The sequence below is a fragment of the Limulus polyphemus genome, unplaced genomic scaffold, assembly GCF_000517525.1.
Source record: "Limulus polyphemus unplaced genomic scaffold, Limulus_polyphemus-2.1.2 Scaffold323, whole genome shotgun sequence".
NCBI classification, from domain to species: domain Eukaryota; kingdom Metazoa; phylum Arthropoda; class Merostomata; order Xiphosura; family Limulidae; genus Limulus; species Limulus polyphemus.
Window position 1 is genome coordinate 15,808 of NW_013665933.1, and position 19,936 is coordinate 35,743.

Consider the following 19,936-nt stretch of genomic DNA (forward strand, 5'->3'; position numbering starts at 1 on the left):
CCATGGTTGTTTAACATTTGTGTCGCTGTTTAAGTTGAGGGCACTGTATATCAAAGTGTTCCCATAATGTAGAAACTCCAAAAGATATAAGTATGATTCTTATTTTGCACATAAATTTATACTAATCGGAACATTTTGGAATTATCATATTACTTCTGTATGAATCTGAAAAATGTTATCATCAAAATTCAAAATTATTCCTAGTTCAAAGGTTATTCCATGTGTCTAGCATTTATAAATACATATTTTCTCAACATGTATATTTAAAGTTTGTTTTCATGTTTAAATCATCTTGATTTATTCGAAAAATCAAAGAACTTAAACAGCCCTAGTTTGATCAAGTAGATGGGTCCAAAGTGCAATCGTAAAGCTGTGATGTGAAGGAGTTTACTTGATGTTAAATATGAAAGTGATTCGAAAGTATTAGAAGACTATTAAATAAAATTGGAATTAAGTCGATGTTAGTGGCTTTAAGAATTAAAAAACAAAAAAAAAACAAAGCAAAACGAGCTTAATCAGAACGTTAATAAAAGAAAGAAAATACAATGAACACAAGATGTGGATTTCATTTATTGTATTTAAGCATTTTAACACTTTTGTTGTCACTACATTATTACCGTAGATTTGAAATGTGTTAAATAAAAGAAGTAACAAATAACTCGTTTTATATTATAATTAGCAGTAGAAATAATATCTAGGACAAAAAAATAAAAGCCTCATTTAATATTTTTGTCTTAGTTGACAATGCCTGTATTAATACTGTAAAATAACACAATACAAGAAATAAGGTTTTTTTCCTTTGCCTTCCAGTGGCGCAGGGGTAATTCTTTCAGGTTTATGACGCTAAAACTCAAGTTTCAATACCAGTGGTGGGCAGTTCACAGAAAGACTATTGGATAGTTTTGTGCTTAGCAGCAAACAAACCAAGTTTATTTTTTCCACTTTCAACTCAGAATTCCAGTTAGCTTTCAAATAGTTATTTCGGATGTACTGTCGACAGTTGAATTTGTGTAGAATAGGAGATTACTTAAATTCGTTTTGTTTGTCGTAACCTTTATTGTGTTTAATATAATTGTGTTCAATTTATTTAGTGAAATGCAGCATTTATTGATGTATAGATTGTAATAAACTAACTGAAAATTACAGCTGATTATAGTTTACCAGACACAATAAATAATGTGGGAGCAAATGTTATATTCTGTGCTATTTTTGTGTTTCCTTTATTTGAGACAACATTATATTATACTTCTCCTTACGGACCTGATATTTTTAGGTATATCTGCTGGATAGAACATATCTGTAAAACCCGGAAAGAACCTTAGAACTGATCGATCTATTGCAAAGCACGTCATTTCTTGACATATAGTGGAAAATACTCGTACAGTAAACGTCTAGACTGAGTTGAGATTAACGAAGAATATAAAAACCGGAAACAAAAAAAGATTTTTTTTTTCAAATTAAGTAAACTGAATAAATAAATAAGAATAAGATAATTCAAAGTTATCACAAGGTTTTAATGAGAACATATGAACAAACCATTACTCCTTCATTGCGTTAACATAGTTTTAAAACTTTTAAAAGAACTAATTATGTATTGTGGAATTAAGGCAAAACAATGAGTATAAAAAACAAAGAATCGGTCGAATAAATGTTTACTCTCTTCTTAATTTAACTTCAATAAAAAATTTAAAACATAACAAAAATTTCTTGAAACCGATGCCAGTTCAAAGAAAATTTAATTTCTTGTTTAAATCTCAAGTATTCACTAAGATTTCTTTCTAAATGTTTTAAAAAATACAAGTTTTATTTCATAATGATTCATAACTCCATATGGGAATAAAAATAACTTTAAATTATTTAGAACCTAATCCACTTTTCTCTGTACGTTAACAAATACTATAGAAGTATAATTGCTGAGCGTTACCTACATTTTACATTTCTCTACATATAGTTTTTGATAATAAAAGCCACCCAGTAAGCTTACAACACTAAAAATCGGGTTTTGATATTCGTAGTGGGCAGAGCACAGATAGCTCATTGTATAGCTTCGCGCTTAACAACAACCAGACCAAACCAAGCCAATAATAAAAAATTAACTTTTAGGAAACAAAGTATGGGAAGTTGAGAACGTAATGGGGGAAAAAAAAACGAAACAAAAATTACTTAAATAAGCAAATAATTCTAAACTTAAACACAGTTTTAATATGCCAAGAAATATGAATGTTTATATAAGGATTTAAGTAATTGATGAACGAGAATATAACATACATAAATGAAAAAAAAAGCAGAACATTTTAAATATCCAATTATAAACAAGCAACAGTATAAATTATCGCCAAAATAAATAAATACAATTTCATAAATAAAAAAATTTCCAAATTATCGCCAAAATAAATAAACTCTTAATGAGAAATCGTTAGTGGTAGATGATGCCAGATTTCCTCCAAAATATTATAACTGCTAATTAGACGTGCGAGAAAATTGAAAACAAAAAGGTTAATTTAGTCTCCGAATAAGGGACACAGCAGATAGCCATATTGCCCCCCCCCCCCAGTGGCACAGCGGTATGTCTTCGGACTTCCAACGGTAGTAAATTAGTAAGTAGAAAAATGAAATTCAAAAATACAGCTGTTTAATGAGTAATTGAATAGAATCAAATTAAAAATGTGTAGAACTGCATTTGAAAATGCTCTTTTACATTAATAGATAGAAAAAATTACCCTAAAAATCCTACAGTTGTACAATTGAAAAACTGTAAAGTTGAATTATTCCATTCCCATAATGATGGCATGGCATAACTAGTGGTTAGCGTGCTGGTGAACTTGAGGGTTCGTGATTCGTATCGTGTTGCTTTAAAAACTTATATTTGTATAGGATTAGGATGTTAAGTTAGTAAATCACAAAAATGACACGAGAAAAAAAGAGTAGCCCCACAGTTTTGATTATATCGTTAAATACAAAGATGACACTCATACATCGTGCTGGTCTACAAATGGAAAACAATTAGTCTTTCAGACACACATTTGCCATCTTAGGCTCATCCCAGCTGATGCGTTTTTGTCTTTAAAGGAAAGCTTTAAGGGTAGTAAGGTGTGGGTGAAAAAAGAAATCATACATATAATTTTCAAACATCTCTGATTTTAAATATGTAAAGTGGTAGTTAAGAGACAAATGACGAAAAGACACCTATAGGAAAACATTGGTTTCATAAAGAGTATTAGGCCTAATGCTTTCGATTGTTTCGACAATCTTAGGTATCTTCACACCTCAGAATTTAATTTTTGTATTGCGTATGAACAGCATTCAAATGGACTTTTGGTCGTCTAGTTAATAACATTTGTATTGAAAAGTAAAGTTTCTAGATTGTTTTGTGTTTAACATCCACAATCAACTAACTAAGAAAGATGTGGAATAAAATTATATACAGTAAAGTATGACTTTTATCATGACTATTAGGCCTAAGTTCAGGCATATTTATTACATATAGTTCCATTATAATGTTTAAGAATATTTCTTTTGTATCTGTTTACGCTTTTTGAGTGATTTCACTGACATTTGCAAAGCAAGGTTCTATTTCATTAGGTAAGGTAAACTACGTGCCAACCAGTGGCTCAACGGTAAGTTTGATGGCTTATAACGCTAAAAACCTGTTTTCTATACCCGTGGTGACCACAGCACAGATAATCTTTGGTGTAGCTTTGCGCCAAGAAACAAACAAGTAAACTATACATATGTAATTATATTTGAAATACTGTCACAGAAGATAATACTATAGAAGAATATTTGAAATAGAAAATTAGTTGAATATTCCACATTTTATTAATATACCAATAAAATGTTGTAAATTAACGTGCAATATAATGTAATTATGAAAGGATTATTGTACGTAAAGTTGTCTTATGTTTCAATTGATACTATTAGACCTACTCTGATAACAGTTAGCATTTTTAACTTGTTCCGCTTAATTATCAAGGCTAAGCATAATAGTAATTATAATAATAATTTCAATAAATTACCCGTAATAATGTTTACATTCTACAAGCAGTGTTCTTGGCTTTTGATTTTCATTTTAATAATTAACTTCTCCAAACGATTAAAACAATGATTATGAAAATAAATTAAATAAGGATCTCAGATTAGAAATTTTAAAGTCTTATGAATTACGAATAACATGGATTTAAAAGTACATATAAAAAAGAAACAACTTAAAAGCCTTGAAATGTTTCTAAATATAGGCATTTTATGCTGTGCTGCGGTTATATATTAATGGTTTTACGTCCACAAAATAAATTACCCTGTAGGTTCATGTGGCAACTTAATGGTTATGCTGCCTAACAAAAATACATAAGAGTTTCCTGTTTCACCTATAAATACTACAAACAAGTGAAATAGAGGTTTTTGCTGGCGTCTAAAGCTGTACTTAGAGAGTAGCTTACGTTCATAAGTATAGAATCTGAGGTTTAATGATTTGGATTTTCAACTGGAAAAAAAAAAAGATATTTGTATTTTTTCCCTAGAGAACAGTAACATTTCGTACTAACTAACACGAAACTGAAAAGATCCTATTGGTCGTATTGTAAATTACCGATTGACCTAAAATAATTTCATTATCTTTGTTACAAAATAATGATAGGTGATTAAATTACCCTTTTCAAACTAGAAACAAGCCTATTGGTTAATTGTCATTAACTGATATGATTGTTTCTGGCTTGAAAAAGAGCGTTTGCTCGAAACTTCGCCAAGTAAATAAATTATTACCACAGTTTTCAAAGGCACTTTTTCTCTAAAAGTCAATTTTTTTTATTTTATCACCTTCGCATTTTTCTATTATTCCCTTCATATAGGTTGTTTGTGATATTACCTCGCAAAAATACTGATAACAATTTCTAACAATATATCTTTTCTATCCTCGTACAGGTTTCTAAAAAAAAAAATAATAGCATCTCGACAATGCACCTCGTGTGCCGCATGTAGATGCACACGAGACATTTTGCTTAATATTGGAGATCATCAGGTCAGCGCCATCTACCACATAAAGCCTCGGTCGAAACGCTATTTATATTAGCCATTTATAAGATATCTATTATTATGGTATATAATGCCTTAGTGTCGGGTTTTACAACCAATCGTACTTATTGTATCAAATAAGTGACCAATGAGAGTTTTATTAGTTTATTAAAGGCTTAACAAAAATGACCAAAAAGTATTAAAGTAGTTTTATTATAAGCTACCAATAAGCGATAAAGAGGAATCTTTCTGATGTGGTATGTGAAACATAATAGGTGTTTTCTCTCTTTTTGTTTAGAAAACAACATTCTTTGTTTATCAAAATGCTCAAATATTTTCATACATACAATTTCAATTTTGGAATGTAGAAACATTATTCTTTAGGCACACTCTAAGGAGTCATTTTCCAACAGAAAGTAATGCTTGAGAATTTCTTAGACTTATATTAACCTTACCTGGATTGGCGATTACCTTTCAGGTGTCAAGTGCACACCTAGTTATCAAATTTCAAAACTTAACTAAAAATAACAATTCTAACTTTATTTCAACAATTTTGTACTCACTCAAAAATACTTTATAATTGATATTTTGTCATTTTGTATCACGTATTTGGTGTAATATGCAAAGCAAAATCAAAACAATTTTCAAACATACATTTCTGCGCAGGTCCGAAGAGCCTTTCATGTAACTGATACACTTATTGTTTTGTTTTGAGAATTTTTCTGCCAATCTGAAAATATAAGTTTATGTTTGCTAATAAACTATAATTTTTGATAATATATTTCTCAAGGCTTCGTTTCTCACATGATATTTCTTCTCTTTCACTGATGTTATTAGTACATCCTCTAATTACCACCCTTTTATGACCTTAAAACATGTGATGTAAACATCTAGTAATGATGTAAAGTTTTGAAAATAGCTACAGAAACCCCTTAAGTACCGTTGACTAGAGTAGAGTATAATGTAGAGAGAATAAAGCGATGTGAGCTCTGCTGAGGAGAACGATGGAATCAAATAGGAAGCTTAGAATACTACATTTCTGGGAATATTTTGTGGTTCCTTTAAACGTTATTTTTGTTCCTGAAAATGGTTTGATGTTAAATTATATTTGTTTCAAAGTTATGGAAATTTTCTCCTGCGACATGACATCAGGTGAGCCTAGTTAGGTTTATAGAGTACCTTAGGTGACGGCAAACTATTTCAATGACTCAAACACGACTTAAATACTTACCTATTGGATATTGTATAAAAATAGTTTGTTTTATTGAGAGATCACGGATAAGTAAAATAACTTCATTATTTTTGAAACAACAACAACAAATATATTTATCTAACAATAAAGCTAAGTTTGTGTCTGTTTGTTCACACCTTTCAGCCATTTGTTCCTTATACGTTTCCATACTTCTTGATCAATCGGCACCGAACTTGACACAGACATAAAGGATGACATAAGGAAGGTCATGAAGGGGTTGGAGTGGGACCTCTTATCTTCTATATAAATAAACATCAATATGTATGTGTATCTGTTCCTTATAAGTTTCCACATTTCTTGATCAATCAGCACCCAACTTGATACAGTGATAGAGGATGACATAAGGAAGGTCATGAAGGGGTTTGGAGTTGAACCCCTCCATCTTCTATATAAATAAACATCAATATGTATATCTGTTCCTTATAAGTTTCCACATTTCTTGATCGTTAAGCACCAAACTTGACACATTGATACAGGGTGACATGAGAAAGGTCATGAGGATGGTTAGCCCCCTCATCTAATTTCATATTGATAGAATTATTGAACACAGTATGTCTTTCTTTTCAGTAATGGTTCCTATATATATTTTTATTGCTCTTTTAATGTTTACTATGTTAAGAAAAAAAATAGAAGCACGATTTCCTATCCTTTGTTACAAACGAGATTTTATTTCACCTGTCCAAAGGACGGTTACTCCAGCTAGTTAGATGTAAATTGATCTTGACTAACAATAATGTTACCAGAAATATTGTATCCAAACCTAACCTGATGCTATTGTGACAAGTTAAGTCGTAGGTCACTGAAAATGTTTTCCGTTTTTTTTTTATGTTTTACAGAGTGATAGTGGTGACTACTGCATTCAAATTACAACTGGTTGCATATATAAAACTTACTGATGAAAAATACAAATGCTAAATTCTAAGAAAGGTTGTATATTTTTTACTGTTACGCACACAGCTACACAATACGCTACCTTTGCTCTGTGTACCTCACATATAGAAACCTGATTTTTAAGCGTTACAGCCCCCACAGTTGCCGCCGAAAATCCAAGACAAAGAAAGTATTTTTAATGTTTTTTTTTCAAAACAGCACCTCAATAAAATCTTGGAAATTTCAAGATGTTAAAAGTTATCTGATTTCTTATAATCAAAACCAGATACTATTTATCAAGTATTTCCGTTGTGAGAAGGAATAAAATCAAGGAATGCCAATGATATCCCTCCAATCCCCAACCCAGTCCAGAAATGGTTTATGTGTTCTCTTGTAATATTAGTGGTGTAGAGGTTTAGGAAGATTTGGAGCCTGTGTTATCCCTATTTATGGAAGAATTGAGCCTATTGTACGAAATATACAGTGATTAATTATCTATCTTATTCAGATTTTTTGTTTGGTGCAGATATCCCTCCACTTAGAGAAAGAGAGAAGTAAAGTAGTACCCATACACACGTCACGAATTAATTGTGTTTGTTTCAGTGTTCAGTAAATAAGATATTGTTTTTGTTTTACTGCCAATTTGTGTTCAGTCTCTTCTTTCAATTCAGTCGATATGAAACTCTGGTTTAACTTCATAATATGCATAATACTATTACCTGTAGGAAATCAGTGGACCTGATAATAGTACAAAGTAAGATAATAAAAGTAGTGGAATTTTGGTGTTATGATCTCAGGTTTTGTTTTCGTGGAATCTTTCAATTTTCTTAATGAATATTTGTCTGTGCTCCATTGTACTATAGTTGTATTTATACTCCAAAGAACGTGTAAGTTGCATTTTCCAAAAGGAGTACCTTATGCATAAGGAGAGGAGCTAGTCACTAAAGGTGATTCGCATCTTCAGAAAGTCGTTCAGTGAAGGAAGAACTTTCTTCTGGTTGAAAGATTTTTCCCACTCGTATGAGAGGCTAAATGGGTCAGCCTATGTCAGGTCAATCACCCTCAAAACTGAAGGTTTATAGATTTTGATGTTGTTTGGTGAGAATGTTGGTACGATAGAGATATTAAGAATTCGACACGTTTGCCGTCTTTGTGAGTAGTCACCATATATTTGACATGAACTAGCTACTATAACATGCAGGCGTATCACATGTTTTCTTCCTGCTTTCAGTTATATAGGAATTATTAATTTTTTTCACTCATTTAGCGTCTATGCAGTTTTAGCATAAACATATAGCCCAGAAAACCGTCGGGATTGCCGTTTTTCATTGTTCTCTATAGTATATATCTATTTTGCCCAAGCTCGAATTGATCCTGTATACAGAATCCAGTTCCTGTAATATCCTTTGCTTGGCAAATCAACGATGTTTGTATTTTACAGCCGGCCATCGCTGTAAGAGAACAAGGATCACGAGGTGACTCTGTCAACTGAACAAAGAAACTGAGTGTACCTGTTGAATTGAATCACTCTTTCTTAGCATATAATCAAGCAAAGGTGTTATTTGTGATAATCGTGTTTTAGTTCTGCAGAACTCAATGCTGGAAGGGTCAAAGCTGTGAATCTAAACACCATCTAGAGTTTTCTTTTTGTTTGTTGATAATAAAAATTGTGTTCATTTTGTAAAACTTGTCCAGTTTCATTATTTCTCATACACAATAAAACTCAGTCAAGTTTTCAAATATAGACTGTTGTACAAATTTCCTGGTAGAATCTTCTGTTCTTAGCAGATCTAACTATCTGATACTTGTAGGAAAAACAGTTCGCCTCAAAATACCGTACTACAACATGAGACCAATGATACATGAATACCAACAACGTTTCTATTTTAAGTGCTACAGTAAATAGTAGACTATTGATGGAAAGCTTTGTTTGTGTTCTAGCTAAGTATGTTATTTTTAACATTCAGAATTTTTGACCATGAATTGTTGACCTTTGACCTCACTTGGTCTATCAACCTCAAAATGGTTGACCAAATTAAGGTTGAATACTGAAGTTCGCACTGTATTCTTAGTTTTTATGAAATATCAGCCTGATATTTTGATGCCATCAGAAGGTATTTACTTATAGCATTGTGTCTTAATAGTTTCATGGGTGATAGATCTAGGAACGACTGAAAGGGAAAAACAACTTCCAGAGGCTAGTCTATCAAATCTTGTATATTTCGCCTCTAATGCCTACCAACAGTTCGATGTTCTGATGGTGCATCATATGATGACTACTGGGATGGAAAACTGGTCACCATTTTGGCCATTCGATATGAATTCTTTGTTTTTTTTTGCTAAAGGTGACATGCTAGAGTAGAATGACATGTCTTTGACTGTCCTTGTTCTGGACAAAGCTTTGGATACAGTGAAAAGTACCCATTGATTCAGCATGATACATCATGTTTCTAGATATTAACATGCTAAGCTGGATTGATGAAACAGACTTAAGACGGCTTTCGGTACTCAAGATGGCTTGAGCAACTGATAGTGCTTCCCTGAGTTGGTTGCAATGTGTAGACTGGTGGAATTCCTTAGTCACGTTATAAGAAGGAAAGGAATCTGTAATGAAACTGAAGATATTGCAATAGTCAGACACGGACCTTAACCAGTGATGAAATAAGATAACTGCAATTTTCTAGAATTTATGTCATATTACCAATGTGTCATGGCAGTTTTTCCAGGATAGAATACTATCTGCATTGGCCGAAGCTGAAACACATGTTAGGTGGTTGCAGGGTTACCATAAATACCAAACAGTTCATTCATCCTGTATTTTGATGCCAGTGATAGTGGAATGGTATTTTCAAAATTGTAAAATGAGAGTAAACAATGCATACACTAATGCCTCCTGAATGAAGATATCATAAAACAACCAAATAAATGTTTGTAATTGGAATTTGTCAATCATTACCATTACGATTTGTATAGAAGAAAGCTCCTCAATCATTTGGGATATGCATCACTGAAATGACTGATGAACTTCAAAAATCTGGAAGGGATGCTTGCATGTTGGATGCAAATGCTGCCGGAGCATGACGTTGCCTTACTTCCTCATCTGGGCCAGTAACATGGTAGTTCTTCTCCATTCATTGAACGTCCAGGATCTGGGCATTATACATCTGATAGAGCCAATCCATTAGCAGTGACTGTAGACTATACGGTATGATGATGATTACACTTATGTATGGACTATATGAATGATGTTTAAGGAATTATAGACAGAGCAACTGGTGTATGTAGATCTAGATTGGCTGCTATTTGCTTGCTATAAGGCAAGTGAATCGGCACCATTACGAGTAGAGAAACGTAGTATGGGCGCACGTAACCTAAGATGCTGGAAGTACAGGAAAGCATGATTTACCTCTGTTATGACTCACCAAGCCATGGTTCTTTATTTTTAATACAAGTAATGGTTTCCAGAATTCTTAGATATAGGATACTTCAGACTTTTTGTAATGCTTTATAAAAATCTTTCATACATCAGAGCAAAATTCGACTGGTTGTTCACGAAAATTGCTGATGTTTGGCTGGGAAATACAGCTTCTAGTGATATTATGTACGGCCCACATTTCAGTACAGGCGTGTCTCTGTGTTTGTAGAAATATTTGGAGCCGTTAAGGTTTGCATTAGTTAGCATGCATAAACGTGTGTGTGTGAGCAGCTAGGTAAGATTGCCATACGACAGAAGAGATATTACAAGATATATAGAGATTGAGTATGACTTTGATACATATGAATAACACGGAAAGAACTCAGCTTTGACTGATCTGGTTTTTATCCCATTCTCAAACAACTTAATGCATCAAACTATGAGTTATAGTGATCACGTGGCGTGAACAAAAACGTTAAACACATTGACAACCAAAAGTCATATGACAGTGCTAGTGAACTAATGAGCTAGTTGGGCCAGAAATCAGAAGTTGGAGAGATTTATAAGTCAGATAATAATAAGAATACTGCATTTTGTAAGCTTGGCTCAGCTGATGATGAGGATTATTCTAGTAATTTATATCTAGTCGTCTGAGAGCAATCAGACAAAAAAGCACCAGTGGAAGAGAGTCCTGAATGTTCTAATGATCAATCAAGACATCAACATCTACCTCCTGATTATTAAAGCTGGGATTACTTGCCCGGTTAGTATTGAGGATGATCACTTTATCAAAAAAATCAATGACTGAAAGGAAGTAGCATTCTTTATTTCCAAGTTCTCAGCTAGAGTTTCATTGTACGATGTCTACAAAGTGTCACGTACTACAGTTTAGACACTGCCTAGAACATTCATAGTTGGTAGGACTAAAAATTATCACAATAAATTCAAAAACCTTTGTAAATAGAAAGGACTTTATTAGACTCACTTTCCAAGCTTTCACGCGATGTTTCACATGGGATATTTACAGAATATTGTGTGATAATCACTTGGTTACAGTTTAGTGTTAAGATGGCTGATGTTATTTGTTTTATTATCTAGCACATTGACAGTTGACATGAATAGAATTGATTGGTGGGAAATCTAATGAATCTATAAGCTTAAAGAACTTTGCCGTCCTTGCTTTCTGAGCATTAGATTAGTATTAGGCAGCCTCAACTAATTTGTGGGTCACACATGCTACTCTCAAACACCCTCAAGAAAGTTTTTCCAGTCATAAGCCAAAAATTTAACACTTGAGTAAAAATGATTTATATATATGAAACATATTTTTAAGATGAAAGTGGGTCTCAGGTTGGCCACTAGGGGCTACATATGGGCTGTGGGTCATGAGCTACTCACCTCTGCCTTAGATGACACCTTATGGTGAATATTGGCAGGATATTTACCAACCAATAACACTTGTGTGTATGAAACTGCGAATGCTAAGTAGATTTACTAAATTTTAAAACAGTAGCTATGAGAACCCTATACAGATATGCAGCAAAATAGTCATACTTTTAGTGAATGCAGGAGATGAATCAGAAAATAGTGAAAACGTTTTGTTTCAGTTGTTTGAGTAGATTTTTGCTTTATATTCTCACCTGTGATTAGCCCCCCAGTTGCACAGCGGTATGTCTGCGGACTTACAACGCTAGAAACCGGGTTTCGATACCCGTGGTGGGCAGAGCACAGATAGCCCTTGTATAGCTTTGTGCATAATTAAAAACAAACAAACAAACACCTGTGATTCTAGCTGTAGTGGATACATTAACCCATAGATGGCAGCATTATATAGTAATAGTCCAACTGACGTTGTTTGTTGTAGATCAGAAAATGTCTCTTATCATTGAGCTTAAGGTGGAGTCTTGTGGTGAATATTCGCAGTTTATTTAATGAGTATTGTACTTGGCCTGAACTGGTCTGTATGTGCATTAGTGTATGCTGTAGTGAACAGATGAGTGAATTATATAACTGAAACATCTTCGATTGGCTAAATTCTGTTTGCAATCATATGTTACTTGATACTTAGAGAGAGTCGAGTCCAGCAGTCCATAGCAGGTGGTATGGTGATAAGTTGCTGTTGTTGAGACATAAAGACAAGAAATACATTTTTACATTGTTTTGCGTACGTAAATAGTGAAATGCTAACAAAAACCGATTGCTTTTGTCGTATCCTAGTCATGAAAATCAAAGTGTGGTGTTTTGTAACTGCTGTACATATGCAACATAATCAAGAAGGATCTCCATCTGGAAACGAGATCACCAAGTTATAGTTCCCATTCAACTGTCGCATACCTGTTTGTTTGTAGTTAAGCAAAAAGCTACATAATGGGCTATGTGTTCTCTGCCCACCATGGGTATCGAAACCCGGATTCTAGCGTTGTAAGTCCGCAGACATACCGCTGTGCCACTGGGGCGCCGCATAACTGAAACAGCTGTAGAATGCAATGAATATTATGCACAACTGTCAGATAGAGCATCATTGGAAGTGTCAACATGGACTGTAACGACGTGGTGAGTTCCAAAATCGTTTCAATATAACATATTCAATTTTCGGTAGTATTATGTGTTCTCTGTAGTGTATGGTTATTTGCGCGATGTTGCAGATGTATACATGTACGTTGCATTAAATGTGTGAATAAGACGCAGAAAAATGCAGTCATCAGGCAATGACAAAAGAAAGTTGTACTAACTTTAAGATGGCAAGATCTGAAGTAGAGATGTGAGTACTAACTTACGCTATAACAAGGAAGGATATGGTGTAATCGACATTTTCATTGGTATTAGTGTGAGCATATGTTTATTTTTTAGTTTAGAACTGAAATATCCGTGAGCTCGCAAATTTTCGCTGGTAAGATAAAAGTAACTTGTCAGTTTATTTTAAGAGAGAACATCGGGTAACACGATGTTCTCGTTAATTTTAGTAAAGGATATGCTCAAATTAGCAGGAGTGAAATATTCATAAGCGAGTAAAATTAAATACTGAAAGTGAAAACCCACTAATCATTAGTAGCTTATGTGTTACACCAAGGGTACATCTAACATTTCATTGGTTTTGTTTTTCAGTTTCTGAATTTAACTATTTCATAAGCATGTTGTTTTACTGAATATTTTCTTAATATTTGCTTTTCTTTGCAAGTTGCAGCTAGAACATATGTTAAAGTGGACTGTCTAGCTTGAGGAGTGAGAGTAATACATGGACTATATTACTTTTAAGTTCCTCGAGCTATACTATGTTTGAATCAGAAAGTGATTGATATGGAATCTCAGGATCAAGAGATGTTAGTTGGCGCTTATAAAGTTGTTGGCTTGATTTCAGGTACTTGTTTAGGAAGCAGCTTTACCTAAATTTCCCGCATTAGTTAAACATAAAACTATGGCTTTAAGAAAATATGAATGCCTTTTCCGATTAATTGTGTAATTAAGACTTTAACTGACTGGGCTGATTTTTTCAACTTAATAATAAAATAAAGTAGAATAATCAGAGTAAATACAAAACAATTATTTTATTGTTTCGTAAACATAAAAAACTTAGATGTGTAATTTCTAGCTTTAAAATAATGCAATGCTACACAGTAAAAAAAATTAAAGTTGTGATTAATAGCGGACATTACCTTACTTCTGTTTCTGAGTCGTATCCTTTCCTCGCTTATGAAACTAAGCCTTTTAACACTATTCTTTAAAGTGTAAGAAACACTGTTGGTATAAAACAAAATATAAGTTAATGACAAAACATCATTACCTTATATATAGCCTACACATCACTAGAATCAAACTCAAACAAAACTTTTTTCTGTATTTTACATAATTTGTCATCTACTGTACTTTGCATGAGTTTGCTTATTTTGGCAGAAGGTGAAAAGCGGATAACTATCACGAACAGAAGTCGTGTAATTTAGAAATTATAGCGAAATGTTATTTATGTTCTCTGGAATTTAACATTAAAACAGGCAGTAATAGAGAACGTGCATTCCAGAGGCACACTTGATGAAGTTAAACTAAGTTGAAACTTTGTAACTTAGCGAGGGCTTGAATTTTATCTTTCAAAAAACAAAATAAAGGAAAATCCTCCTTCTTGCTGGTTGGTTTAGCACCCAACCATAAATGTATCTCTTCCTCAGTAATGGAACATTTTGTTTTAGTTTTGGGGGACTTTTTCTTTTGTTATTAATTATTAAGTTCTTCTTGGTTGATATTACAAATAAACGACCTTATAACACCAAAATGTTGTTTTTATTTGATTAGACACTCAACGTTTTGCTTTACAGCTTCTTCTGGAGCGTGTGGAGGTTGTAGGCTTCTGAAATGTTGTCACCGTAGCTTTATCATTGAAACCCTTTCAGTAAAGTTCTGATATTTTTTAAGGCAGTTGGTGCCCACTTTCACCTCTGATTCTTCATGAATACACTGCCCAAGTCAACAGTTAAAGGAAACGTAAGATTGTCTTGAACATATTAGCCTTACACATAAAAGAGAAGCGTGTTTCTATGATGCAGAAGTTCTTTGATTTATCCTTAGATATAAAAGTATTTCTTCGTTAAAGCTATAAAACTGGAAGTTGTTTTCATGTATCAACTTTGAAATGTTTTTATGTGAAACTACAACTTTTTTTTTATTGCTGTTGATCTTAAAAGAGTTGAAATTGTTCGACACGTATTACCTGTAAAAATGTGTATCTTCTGTAAAACTAGAACTGTTTTACATTTCCTTCAAAGTGAAAATCACTGATCCATGAGTAAATACATAAATTAATTTTGTTAAAAAGTTTATTTCTCTAGTGTATGTTTTTATATCAAAGATGTTTATTTTGTATACTATTTAGCAATATTAAAAAGTTTTATGTTTCCTGCATTTTTGGTATAAAATTCCAATACAATTGTTGTCGCTCTTTTTTTTTTACATAAAACTACATAAGTGGTTATCTGTGTTCTGTTCAACACGAGGAATCGAATCCCGGATTTTAGAGTTTCAAGTTCGTAAACTTACCGCTGACCCACCCGTTAGACGCTTTTGTTTCAATGAAGTTTTATGTAAATCATTGTTAAATAGGACTTCTATTATATTGCAATTTATTATTGTACAATGCTAATAGAAACATTCTTAAAAATGTTTGTTTGCTTGCTTGTTCTGTGCACATGTGGAATTGTGAAGCGTATTTATCGAGAGCCAGAGGAAAGATAAGATACAAAAGATGAAATCTGGTTAATGGGTTTTAATGTTTTGTCATATTCCATAGGTATTAAAGTTTGGGATGGCCTGAAAGTAAAGTAAATGAGAAACGTAGTATGTGAGTTATACAAGGGATTTCTTTTCATTTTAAGTTGAGAAGCTGAACATTTTCTTTTCACCAAAATGTTCAACAGTGTAAAAAACGCGGAGGTGCTCGATATTAGAATATAAGAGTTTTATTCTTCAGGTAGTTCGCATGTTGTCACGGGACATTTCACCTTTGGTGTCTGAATTTTCCCTCAGGAGACGGCACTAGGTAATTTCTTATAATAATGTGTTCTCTGGAAGCATCAGTCGTGTAGAAATTGAGGAACATTTGGAGTACATTTCTTCCCTGTTTTTACTTATGGGATGTTTTAGTGGATGGGTTACAAATACGCCCTGGAAAGTTGTCCTCATTGTTAGAAGCAGATTTTTCTTGAAACAGAGACAGAGAGAGAGAGACGACTGTCCGTCGTCAGGTACACGCATTCTAATTTTGTGTCTTTGTTTGTGTACTCAATAAATAAAGTAGTGTTTCCATTTCGCTGCCAATTTGTGACCAATATCTTCCTTTATTTTAGTTTCAGAGATAACTTAGGTTTAACTTTATAATACAGATTCTGCCGAGTCTCGAGTTTGTTTGAGTACCACTTTTACCTGTAGAAATCATATATCTTTGAATAACACATGTGACTGAGAAGAGCCATCTATCAATATAAATTGCTAACGAGTGGCTAGGATATTCTCAACTGCTATGTTATAAACTAGAGGTAAATGACCAATAAAATGAATTACGATAGCTACTGTAGCTCTGTTATAACCTAACAACTTTCTTAAAAGAGATAAAGTCACTTTAGTTTCGTTATAAACTAACAATTTTCATAAAAGAGATAAAGCCACTGTACCTTTGACATAAACTAACAATTTTCATAAAAGAGATAAAGTCACTGTGCTTTTGTCATAAAATAACAACTTTCTTAAAAGAGATAAAGTCACTGTGGCTCTGCCATCAACTAACAACTTTCTTAAAAATGAGATATATTGGCTGTGCTATAAGCTAACACTGACAACCAGTGACCAAAGGTAGTCGTTTTGACTAATAACAAGTGGCCAATGAAAGTCACATTAGTTATATTAAAAGCTAACAAATGATCGTAAGAATGATGTTATTGCTTTGTTGTAAACTAACAAAAAAAGCTAGGAAGAGCTACACTAGAGACACTACAATTGTAACTCGTGTCACCGTAACATTTTTTCTTCGTTTTGTAATCTGGCAGTGAATTTGGGTGTTACACAAATACAGGAGTCAAAAACAATGAGAAATTACTTCTAAATGGTCAGTTTATATTAAGTACAATGCATTATTACAGGAAAAATCAAAATAACCAGATACGCTAGTATTCTCTATTTGCTTTAAACAAAGCATTACAACTTGTTTTTATGCTCCCATACGTTTTTGAATATATCATTGTGAAAAATTGTTCCAAATGTCCTGTTTTTGTTCCCACAATTCAGCCACGTTATTTGAGCTTCTCACTTTCTTCATAAAACCCTACAGGATTAATAACATTCATTATTAGGAAATTGTGCAGGTTAAGCCATGGTTGCCCATCAGCCTATTTTTGTTTTGCTCTCCGGGTATCATTTCAGCACATTTTTTTTGCGAGGTTGTGATTACTGGAAGATGAATCCCTACCTGACAGATCTTCCTAAGGGAATGATATGATGAGTAAGAATGAGTATGAACCTGCCAGCAATCATTGTGTCATAAATTTTGTGTAGATCTCCAACACCACTAACTTAGTTACAGTTCACGCTCCTATTTGTTTGTAATTACGTTTCACTGTAGATTTTATATATATTGACCGAAATACCATTTTCATCTCTGTCATCAAATTAATTGTTGCAAGTTAATTTGAATGTAGATTCATCTGTAAAAGAGCAACGCACTCAAGCTTTGTTCATCACGTTTATTGAAGCCTGGTGCCTATTACTCCCTTGTTTGTTTTCTCGCCTTACTTTTTAGCAGCTACATAGCCGTCGAAACAATTTCAAACTAATATATATATGTCTATGTTCTGGATACACCTTTCACATTTGCACTAATATATATCTTTATTTTCTGGATATACTTTTCACATTTGTACCTATATATATCTTTATGTTCTGGATACACCATACAAATTTTTACTTATAGCTACTTCATTGGCAAGTTTTCTATTGAATTTACGTGCATCACTTAAACAGAGACTTTCTACCTTAACCTCTTTTACATTATCAACAGTACTGCTTTCAAATACTTTCTTCAGAGTTTCCATACAGCTCATGCTGAAATATCTCAGCCAATACTTTCATTTCTTTACATTGTGACATGTGGTATTTATGTCGTGAGTACGTTCACAATATTACTGCTGGGGATAATGAGACTGCTGTACTTTTATAGACATTATACTGGTGTGAAACTGTTCGGCTGGTTGGATGACAGCCACTCGATGTAAGCTATCAGAACGTGACTACTCTAGTTCATTCATTTTTGTACAACATAGAGGACGAAATGGCATAATGTTTGCATTTTATACCCCTTTTAAACACCGTTTCCAAAATGTTTCCCAATAATGTATGTACATTTGTACACATACACATACACAATACAAACACAAGTGTATATATATATATATGTATACGTGTATGTAGGTATGTGATAAACACAACTAAAATAGAGAAATAGAGAGTTCATATTCGGTAGTGTTTTCATACTTTCTAATTTTACGTGTCTTAAAAGAAGCCTTGATGTCTAATGTTTGAATTCTATCCTTGGAAAACGTCTGTGCTTTAATACTGAATGCTATGTTGCTTCAAGCTGTGGGGAAGGTATTGCCTAGACATGTGTCAAATATTTTGTTACTGGAATTTTACTGCATATGTGAACAGAAAATCTATTAAAATCAATATAAGTAAAAAAAGGTGTCACAAACATCTTTGTTTAAAGTTAAGAGTAGATATAAATATAGATAGTTCAATAAGTTAGTGTCGTCAAGGTTACCTTTTCAGAGAGAGAGAGAAAGGTGTTGATCTGAGGATCAATTAACGCCGGTGGTCAGTTGGACGAGATATCTGCCAAATTTTCTGGCTCAACCGTTCATTTGTTCTTGGTAAAACTATTGATTCTGTCAGCCAGTTTACCTCACAAACTATTTCCCTACCCATGAGTCATTAAGTCAGTTATCTTTCTATTAATTTACATTTCTCTCTCAAAATATGCACATTGTCCAATGTATCTCTTTTAGTTAATCAATATGTCTATTTGTTTTTGTATTTATGTATGTAAAAAGCCACCGGGAAAAAGCGGAACTCGGGTTTTGACAGCTTAGAATTGATACTTTAATTACTACTAGAAACTTGGTACTTAAAGCGTCTTGTAAAAGCATCCACCAAAAATCTATTTATTTATTTAATGTATAACTCATCTAACAGTGTAGAAGACCTTGGTAAAAAAGTTTAGTAAATTAATTTTTATAGAAATAAGCCGTGAGATAGTACACGTAAGTCAGGTATGGTAAAAGGATTATATCATTGTTACAAAAGCTCGTGCATGCGAGCAAGACTATATAGGATTTATAATCAACATATATATATATATATATATATATGTTGCTTTATTCATTTTCGGATACTTTAAAAGAAGCATCACCTATGAACTGAATATTATACAACCACACTCTTAGTGAAAGGTTTGCGTTGTAAGTAATAATTTTCACAATTTATGCAATCGAAAAGTATCATCATTTAATCATTAAGATTTGTTGTTAAGTGTAAGATGTACAATTGGCTATCTGCATTGTGCCCATCGTAAGGAACAAACCTTGAACTTTAGTGTTCTAAGCCCTCAAGATTATGCTGAGCTACCGGGGAAGTTACAATTAAATGGAATTCATTTCAAAAGAAAGAAGATTCGTAAGATGTACCCTTGTAAGAGGATACGGGGAAAAATCTTATAACAAACTTTTACAGCACTCTGAAACACTTACTTTCTGCTCACTTGTGTTTTGAATTTCATCTTTCTTAAATATTACTTTTGATTGCTCTGCCTTACACTTAATAGTAATGTTTGCCTCAAATACACTTGTTGTTTGCCCTAGGTT